The following is a 7,004-nucleotide window of genomic DNA, read 5'->3' as shown; positions in this document are numbered from 1 at the left end:
AGCATGTGGGAGGGAGCCTTGGTGAAGACGGACGCAGGTATTTTGTCTGCTGCTCTGACTCAGATATTTTGCCTGAAACTGAGTGTTACCTCATGCTATCCTTGTGTTACTCCTGCAACAGAAATCTGAAACTAGTTTAAAAGAGTCAGAAAGATTGAACTTCCTTCAGATGTGTAAATAAAATCTCAAGATGGAAAACAAACTTACGTACAATTGCTGTAATGAGTGACAATGTAAACAGAGAGGAGGACCAAGACCAACACTGCAGCATTTCATAAAACTAAATGGTGCTCAGATGCAACCATTTTAAAACTAGAGGTAAAAGACAAATCTACTTGACATGGATCCTGACTGAAATAGCAAGATTTGGTTTCCCTTCCCAAAAGGAAATTTCATTTCCTTTCGGGAAGGGAAACCAAATCTTGCAAAACAGAAAAGAAAGACTTACAAACACTCTGGAAAAGAGATATGATGAAATGAAATGCAATTGAAAAAAACCCCAAAAAAACCCAAAAAGTTGGGACATTTTGTGACTACAAGAAAATGGTCTGGGAGGAAATGAGCTGCAGTGCAAAGGACCAAAACATGCCAAACCTCATCTGATAGATGCTGAAAAAGCAGGGGAAAAAATCAAGGAGGAAGACAGAACTTTGAGGGGAAGATATGAGAGACATGGCATGGACCCTGGAAAAAAAAAATCAAAAAACATTGCACAAGTGAAAGCCATCAAAAGGCATGGGATGCCATGAAGTGCTGCCTAAAAACATGGATGTGGAAGGCAACCTTTAAATACAATCAGCCACTGCATCTGCATAAAAGTCACACTCTTCATTCACGACACCGGGCCTTGCTCCCTGCTGAGCTGCTAGACTTGCCCACAGATTGACCAGAAGATCTACTTGTTGTCACGAAGTGTGTCCTCCACAGGTGCCCACTGCCCTGCTGAGTGCCTAAGTGGGTGTTTTGGCCCAGACATCCATGTGGAGGATGTCAGCTGAGGAAGGACATCTCCTTCAAGGCCTTCCCACCTCACGCCTCAGTGTCCACAGTGCTGCCATTTGTAATGCGCCATGTGTCCCTCCTCTCTAGGCCCGGAGCCCTGTGGCGTCCTGGTGCTGATGGCCATGGGCTGAGGCACTAGGCATCCCCAAGACTGCATTGGCTCCTTCCCCCTTGATTTTGGCCTTGGGCAACTCCTGTCCTAGCTGCCCAGCCCTCCATGGCCCCTGGCTGCTCCCCTGGAGCTCTGCCTGCCCCAGGCTGTCCTGCTGGGAAGGACAGGACTGTCCTGGGTGGCTGCTCTGCCAGAACCAGAGCTGGCAGCACAGGGCCCTGCCTGGGGCTGTGTGGGGCCAGGGACTTGCTGCTGTCTGGGTTTGCAGATGGGAAAATTGTAGTAAAAATTTAGGTGGGAATGGCAGAGCCCTGCCCTTGGCACCATGGCCAAGGTGCTGGGCAGAGCTGGACAAGCCTCAGCATCTTTGTGCCCTGATGTAAGTCAGGTGGGATCTCTTTGGGTTGTGCTCATCCCCTTGCATTTTTTTGCCCCTGGTTCTTTCCCATCTGCAGGTATCTGTGTGTTCACATTGTTCACAGTTAGATGGCAAAGATTAAATAACGTAACACTTCAGTCTGAGTTTTAGTGTATGCTACTCTTCTTGTATGTGCAGATTGAGATAATATCACTGTACTGACAGCATGGAAATTTTCACTGATGCACACACAAATAGTTATTTTATGTCTTCCCAGATTTCTGTTTCAATGAAATAAGATCTCAGTCAGGCAAAAAGGTCTTTGTTATTCATGTTCTCTTCAAGTCTTAATTGGTAGTTGAGCACTGAAAAAATAACAAGCAATGAAGTCCAGCCTTCATAGCCATTTCGTTTGTGCTAAGGAGAGAAACAGCTGAAACACTGTGTTTCCTGATCTCTTGGGTTTATTTTATTGACATTCATCTAGACTGTTTCTCCTAAAGTGCTCACTGCTTGAGGACTGGCTTACAGCTAAGTCAATTTTAGCTGGAGCTTCTTCTCTGTTGGTTACCAAACAGCAGCCACAGCTGGGTAGGTAGAATGTAAGCCTGTTCTTGTCCTGATCTTGTGTTCCTTCAGCTACAACTTTCAGTCTAAGCAGAGCCGGACCCAGGACTGCTGCATTCTTACACATGCACACACTTGTGGCATGTGTAAGAAGGTGTTTTCTGCTGTACTGATGCACATTTTCAAGGTATAGTAGCATTTTCTTTTTTTTAAAATTTTTTATTATTTTTTAACTGCTGTAGTGATGCTCAGATCTCCTCCTACAATACAAGATTTTCTGTTTGGGGTATTTCTGTCTTTGACTCTAATTTGCTCAGGTATTTGCTCTTTCTAAATGCATCTGTTGCATGTAATGTCTTCATACCAAAAATAATTTTGTACCCTCACACATATCAGTAGTATTTAGGAAAAAAAAAGGAAGAGATAGTCTCAATATAAATTATTGGTATGGCTTGTACAGATTGCTGCTGCATGGGATCCTTCTCCTCACAAACCTAAAGACATCACTACAGATAAAAAAGAATTCTGGGTATCCTGTGTGAGAAGTTGTCCTGCATACAAGGAGCAGCTTGGGTGCTTGTGGTAGCAGGCCTAGCACATAATAATAGCAAGAATAAAATAGATATCTACTGTGCACTCCCAAATTCACTTCAAAATACTCATCTCCTGAAGACAGACAACACCATTTGCTCTCTGTAAGACACTGTGTTAGCTAGATGAATACATGCAATTAAAACTGGCATGCAATGTTTAACATCACTACAAATTCAGAAAAAAATCAGCTACAGTACTTTTCCCCCTCCTTTTTTTCTCTTTCCCTAGGGCATTAATTAAGCACAGCATTCACAACCATGGCCCCTTTAAGACTGATCACTCTTTACGTATTACAGATGTCAAGCTGTGAATACATGGAATAGTTATATTAATTTCTAATCACTTTTTAACAGGCAGTGTCTGGGTTGCATGTAGCCAGCAGTAGATATCTGTAGGATTTTAAATACTTTTATCTATTGGTATGCAAATGCAGAACCAATTAGAATCTTATTGCTAGAGGTATGAATTTTATTTTTTAGAAAATATATGAGTAATCATAAAGAACTCAAAATTAGGCCATGCTCCTCCTGAAGAGAATTATTTATCATTTATGCTTTAAAAAAAGCTTCATATTCATACAAATGCATGTGAGAAGTTCATAAGGTATAAAAATATACATCAAAAGGAGCCCAAAAAAATAAATGCTGGGAAATTCATCAGAAATATGAAACATGTCTGTCAGAATGTCACTAGATTACAAATTCCAATGAAACAAAGCTCTTTATTTCTGTAGAAAGAAATAATATATGCAATATAGTTTGAATTTTACATGAAACATTTTTATTCTTAAATTATTTTGCCTGTGCTTTCTTCATTATTTTGTCTCCATTGGTGTGTGAAAGCATGTTTTTTATTTAGGAAAAACATACTCCTTCATGTTAGCAAATTCTGCTACGATCAGTCCTTGACCTAGATTCTCATATTTCTCAGAAATTATGTTTCTGAAGATGTTTAGACTACATTTCATAAGAGAGTGAGTTCTTGGAATGAAGTATTTAGTCAAAGCTCAGTGTGTGAATCAGAATTGGACAAAACTCACATTGTTCTACTTTCAAAAGCCATTTTTAGCATGTTCAATAATTACTTTACAGCTGGCTTTAATAATATGTGTCCTGGAAAGGGGCCACGTTCATGCAATATTTAAATATATGTTTAGCTGGAAAATAAAAAGAATTTTGCAGTCTAACATTTCAACTGGTAGCCATGAGACAGAGCATGATTTTTAGTGCAGAAGGAGAGAGATGAATGTAATATACATCCCTTGTTTTAAGCATTGAAATAACATAATGCAGTCTGAGTATTAAGAAAAATCAAATAGCTAGCACTGAAATCTCTGAGCTAATTTGTAGTCATAGCTTTTTTTGAGAGCTTCAAAGAATAGATTATACTATTTAAAGAAAAGAGGAAAATGGAAACATTGTTTACCACCAAAAAATCTCAGTATTTGGGGAGAGAGATTACTTAGAATAATATCTTAGTGCAAGGTAACAATTTCTGTTCTTTTACTTGTGTTATGACCAAACTAGGAATGAGAGAGGTCCATGATCAGGCTCAGAAATGAGGTGTGCACGAGGTTCCATGTCAGGACAGAAGCTGTTTTTGCAGTATAAATGAGCAAATATCAAAACCAATGGAGACAAGTACATATGACAGTCAAAAGGAAGACCAGATAGCAGCCAATAATTAGAGCAAGGGGCAGTAGTTTAGTGTTATCTGTACCTACCATGTCTAGAGGTAAGATCATAGGCTAAAGAAAGAAAGATGACAGAAGAAAAGACCATCTGGAACATGGAACAAAGATCTGCAAATTAAGAGTCACTTTCAAAATTAAAGGGTAGAAGACAAGCTATGGATTCAGAAAAGCTTAAGTCTGGTTCTCAAAATGATGAGAGGTTAACAGCAGCTGAATAAATTATTTTAGTCCCAAGACGTTTATTTTTGTTCAATATCATGTTTAACAGAGCAAGTGACAATGTAAAGCATGTAAGCATCTGTGTTGTGTGGTTCAAGAAGGAGACCTACATTGTATTATGCTGTTAGATAATGTAGAATTTTGAAAATATGGGTTCCATTTTGTGCATAAGACTTGGGAATTTGTGTTGGCTCAGGAAAAAGCTATGAATATCCTTGGTTTGGAGCCGGGAATTTCATGTCTGAAAAAAGAGTTTTGTTAACATTTTCCATCTGAAGATCATGTTAGAGAGTTAGCAGTGTTTTGAAAGTTGGGAAAGTATCTGTAGCCCAATATGACTTATTTTTATATGCACTTGGTCTGGCAGATGCAGTGCTCGCACAGAGGAGGACCCGACTGCAGAGAGATCACTGCCACGTGCCGGATCTACAGATGAATTGGGAACGTCTGCTTGTGTAAACACAGATGCTGTTTTGCAAAAGTTTCTAGATAGCAGCTGAATGATGACTCAGACGTTTTTGTCACTGCAGAGCTGCACGTGGTCCTGTGTACAGCATCGTGAAAGGCATTGGAGCAAACGGGCTAATGGAGGGCTCTTTACTTTGGAATTTTTGTGCACCCCACGTTTTTGCCATAATGCTCCCTGCAATAAGCCATAATGCTTTTCTGTGTGATGACATGCACAGTAATAAGAAGAGATAACTGGAAACCTTCTGTTTAAGTGAAATTGTATTGAAAAGTGGGTTTATTGAATGTGATATTGCACAGCAATATGACATCGGTAAAATTTACACAAAGGAATTTTTTTAATTCCTGAGCTTTCCGGTAGCTTTATGTGTTGGAAAAAATGGAAAAAGAGTAAAGAGAAAAGAAAAAAGGGGGAAAAATAAGGGCAAATTTGATAGTTCACTTCTTTAAAGACATTTTAGCACACATTTGATACTATATTTCAAGTTATTTCTTTGCATTGATGTGGATCAAAAGCAAAGGGAAAACCTCAAAACTTGCCACAAAACTGAATATTTATCTTCCACAGAGCTTTAGTGTTAAGCATTTAAACAGCTGGCTTGTTCTTTCTGTGCAGAGTAAGAGGAACAGATTGCTGTAAGGGAATTTAAAAGGATTATCATATTTGGGATCAAATTGCATTAAAAACTACTAAGGAAATGCAGAATGTGATCTCTGACATCAAAATCAGTTCCTGAACTGGGAAAAGAGAGTATGAATTTTATTGCTCACAAAGATGAAATTAGGTTTTATTGATTGTTGATATTTTCAATATGAGTAGTTGAATATATTAATATGTTCAACACTGTTGATTGTAACTGTGAAATCAATGTGATGAAGAAATCTATTTTCAAAGTGAAGTCTGCTGGTGGAAACATATGGCAATTAAAATCTTACACTAAATTATGTCTATGAGCTGCAGTTAATTTTTAAGTCTTCAAAATCTGTGACCATTTATTGATACAATGTCTGTCAACTGCTTTATTTTATCTGGCAATTTGTTGACAGCATTTAGTTTACAGCATTTTGAAATCCATTTCTGCAACCAGAAAAAAGTGATCTGTGATACAAATTGCATCATTTTGCTGGCACTATAGATATGATATTTCTGGTGTAGTGGGTAGGAACAGAATTTTTTTAAAAAAGTAACTTGATTTTAAAACAAAGATAAATATTATATCAACTTGAAATTTTTTGATTGTTAATACCTTGAATTTTTCATTGATAATTTAATTATTTTCATATGCATTATATTTCTAGCACAGGAAAAGTGCTTGTGAGTTTTGAGACAATTATTATATGTCTCTGAAAGGGATGGTAGGATATTTCTTTCATGTATATGAACTTTCTCATACACTGATTAAATTTAAATATATAAACACTTTTACAGTAGTTAATCATGTTGAGGAGCTACAGGTCTCCTTAGTGTTTTGTTTTAAAACAATGTGTGTTAAAACAAGTGAGCTTTTGAGAAAGTTTCACTAGAATTTGCTGCTTATTTCAGATCTCTGTTTTTGCCAGTACTGTTTACCTTTCAGTATTCCCTATTAATCTGTCTAAACTTCCTTATTGTATTGAAGATATTATACAGTATTTTGAAGGGTACTGCATGCTTTCTTTCAGTATTTTCCATTTTCCCAATACTTTTAATCTTAGTCCAGCTGGCTAATAATAGTTTACTGACCCAGACAAAGAAAACCTAATAGAAAACTAAATTTCCTGATGTGATTTTTGTGAAGTCAATTGAGTCGAAGTACAGAAGAATCCATATCCATGGCTTAGTGAGTCTAACTTTTTAATGCTCTGAGTCAGGGTATGGTAGCACTTGGTAATCCTTCTGGTTCAGTCAGGCTTGCTAAGATAATTTTTCGTTTGATGCTCAGAAGAGAATATTATTCCATGTGCAATTAGATCTCTCTCACTTTGGTACACAGAACCTCTGCATTATAGAG

At 37.7% G+C, this 7,004-nt stretch overlaps 1 long non-coding RNA gene across 1 annotated transcript; it reads left to right on the top strand.

Moving 5' to 3' along the window:
- The first annotated feature begins 835 nt into the window (after positions 1-835).
- Positions 836-6,498, top strand: LOC135299980 (uncharacterized). Its single transcript, XR_010361830.1, has 3 exons — positions 836-927; positions 2,112-2,226; positions 4,913-6,498. It is a non-coding gene; the product is annotated as an uncharacterized LOC135299980 (long non-coding RNA).
- Positions 6,499-7,004: the final 506 nt, after the last annotated feature.

The sequence above is a fragment of the Passer domesticus genome, chromosome 4, assembly GCF_036417665.1.
Source record: "Passer domesticus isolate bPasDom1 chromosome 4, bPasDom1.hap1, whole genome shotgun sequence".
Lineage (NCBI taxonomy): Eukaryota > Metazoa > Chordata > Aves > Passeriformes > Passeridae > Passer > Passer domesticus.
The sequence above is the reverse complement of the archived record's forward strand: the minus strand, read 5'-3'. Positions and strand labels throughout refer to the sequence as shown.